Here is a 3,446-nt window from a genome sequence, read left to right on the forward strand (position 1 = left end):
AGATAAAGAGAAAGTTGTTAGGGACAAATTTGAGATTCATTTTGATGGTAAACTGAGAGTAATGAACCCAGAGATGGATGGACCCAAAGTCAAGCCCAGTCAAGACTGATCAACCCAAATAGGGCCAGTTTGGTACAGTCATGAGTGAAATACAGTAAAGGGCATTCAATAAATGTTTTTTAATAAATAAGGAAATAGAGCACTGGACATGAGGTCTTTGAAAATTAGGAGAAATATATCTTATGAGTCTTTAATTGGAAGACTTTAAAAGTGTTTTTAACCTTAGGGGTGGGGGAGTGAGTACCACGCATAGGAAAACTGGGTTACAATGAGGTGATGGTCACAGGCTCAGATATAATAATCATGTCACAGGCTCTGGAGACCTCAGGCTTGAACCTGCCACAATATAGAGTTTTACCCTATCTTAGAAAAAGAAATTGAACAAGCCATTAATGAACTTCATAAGAGAAAATCCCCAGGACTAGATGGATTCATAAGTGAATTCCACCAAACATTTAAAGAACAATTAATGCCAATACAATATAAACTATTTGGAAGACTAGGCAAAGGAGTCCTACCAAATTCCTTTTATGGGACAAATATCGTGCTGATATCCAAACCAGGAAGAGCCAAAACAGAGGAAGAAATTATAACCAATTTTCCTAATGAATATTGATGAAAAAATTGAAATAAAATAAAATACTAGAAAAGAGATTACAGCAATATATGACAATGATCATACACCATGACCAGGTGGCATTTATATGAGGAATGCAGGGATGGTTCAATATTCAGAAAACTACTAGCAAAATTGACCATATCAACAACAAAACCAACAGAAATCATATAGTTATCTCAATAGATGCAGAAAAAGCCTTCAACAAAATACAGCACCCATTGCTATTAAAAACACTAGAGAGCATAAGAATAAGTGATCTTAATTTAAAATGATAAGTAATCTTTATATAAAACCATCAGCAAGCATTATTTGTAATGGGGATAAGCTAGAAAGCTTCCTAGTACAATCAGCATACCCATTATCACCTCTATTATGTAATATTTTACTAGAAATGTTAGCTATAGCAATTATAGAAGAAATTAAAGGAATTAGATCAGGCAGTGAGGAAACAAAACTATCACTCTTCACAGATAATATGATGTTATATTTAGAAAATCCCTAGAGAATCAACTCAAAAGCTACCTGAAATTATTAACAACTTTAGCAAAGTTGCAGGATACAAAATGAAACCACAGAAATCATCAGCATTTCTTTATATTACCAACAGAATCCAGCAGCAAGAGGTAGAGAAGTCTACCTGCCAAGACAAACCCAGGAACTATATGAACAAAATTACAAAACATTTTTCACACAAATAATGTCAGATCTAAACAACTGGAAAGATATTTATTGCTCATGGATAAGCTGAGCTGGTATAATAAAAATGACAATTCTACCTAAATTAATCTATTTATTCAGTGCCATACCGAACTATCAAAAATTATTTTATGGAGCTAGAAAAAATAATAAAATTGATCTGGAATAACAAAAGCTCAAGGATTTCAAGGGAATTGATGAAAAAAACAATTTGATAGAAGGTGGTCTAACTGTACTAGATCACAGACTGTATTAAAAAGTGGTAATTACCAAAACAATGTGGTATTGGCTAAGAAAAAGACTGGTGGCCCCCAAAAAAAGAAAGAAAGAAAGAAAAAAAGACTGGTGGATCAGTGAATAGGTTAGGTACAAATTACATTATAATGAATGACTCCAGTAATCTAGTATATGATAAGCCCCAAAATCCAAGCTTTTGGAACAAAAACTCATTATTTGACAAAAACTTCCAGGAAAACTGGAAAACTATGACAGAAACTAGGTATATACCAACATTTTCTACTGTATACCAAGATAAGGTAAAAATGGGTACATGATTTTACATAAAGGGTGATATAAACAAATTAAGATATAAATTAAGTGATAAGATACAAATTAAGTGATATAAACAAATTAATAACAGACCATAAACAAATTAAGAGAGCATGGAATAGTTTATCTGTCAGATTAATGGATAAGGGAAGATTTTAGGACCAAAGAAGATATAGAAAGCATTACAAAATGTAAAATAGATAATTCTGATTATGTAAAATTAAAAGTTTTTTTTCATAAATAAAACCAATACAACCAAAATTATAAGGAAAGCAGAAAACTGGGGGGAAATTGCAACATGTATGATAAGGGCCTAATTTCTCAAATATATAGAGAACTGAATCAAACTTATAAAAATACAAGTCATTCCCCCATTGATAAATGATCAAAGATATGAACAGGCAGTTTTCAGCTAAAGAAATCAAAGCTATCTATAGTCATATGAAAAAATGCTAAGTCACTACTGATTAGAGAAATACAAATTAAAACAACTCTGAGGCACCACTTCACAGCTATCAGAGTGGCCCATATGACATAAAAGGAAGATGTTGGATGTTGATGGGGATGTAAGGCAAACTAGGACCTTAATGCATTGTTGGTAGAGTTGTGAACTGATCCAGCCATTCTGGAGAGCAATTTGGAACTATGCCCAAAGGGCTATAAAACTGTGCATACCCTTTGATTCAGTAATACCACTGCCAAGTATATATCCAAAAGACATCCAAAAAAAGAGAAAAAGACCTACTTGTACAAATATTTCCAGCAGCTCTTTTTGTGGTGGCTAAGAACTGGAAATCAAAGGAATGCCCATTAACTGGGGGATGACTAAACAAGCTTTGGTATATGATTGTAATGGAATATTATTGTGCCATAATAAATGACAAGCAAGATGACTTCAGAAAAACCTGAAAAGGACATGAACTGTACATAGTGAAGTGAGCAAAACCAGGAGAACATTGTGCAGAGTGACAGCAATATTGTTTGGTGAAGAACTGTGAATGACTTAACTATTCTCAGCAATACAATGATCCAAGACAATCCCAAATGATTAATGATGAAGCATACTATCCACCTCTAGGGAAAGAACTGATACTGATTGAATACAGAGTGAAGCATGCTGTTTTTCACTTTCATTTTTCCTTTTATTTCAGTTTTCTTATACAAAATGATTAATATGTAAATGTTGTACATGATTGCATATGTATAACCTATATCTGATTGCTTACCATCTCTGGGAAGGGGAGGGAAGGATAGAATTTGGAACTCAAAATTTTAAATAAAAATGCTTTTAAAAAAAGACAACTCAGGTTTCAAAATGGCACACACTACACCAGCCAGAGGATGTCTTTAAGGCAAAAGTCATGCAAAGTTCATTAAATGCTCTTATTTCTTTATTCTCTTTCCCTCCCTCTTCTCCTCCCTCCAATAATGGAGCCTCTCCTCAAGTTGAGTTCAGTCCTGTCCCTTTCCTTGTGATTGTAAGACTCCTCCCATTGTCTGGAGGGCTTAAGATTTTTGAGTT

Source organism: Dromiciops gliroides, chromosome 3 (assembly GCF_019393635.1).
Source record: "Dromiciops gliroides isolate mDroGli1 chromosome 3, mDroGli1.pri, whole genome shotgun sequence".
NCBI classification, from domain to species: domain Eukaryota; kingdom Metazoa; phylum Chordata; class Mammalia; order Microbiotheria; family Microbiotheriidae; genus Dromiciops; species Dromiciops gliroides.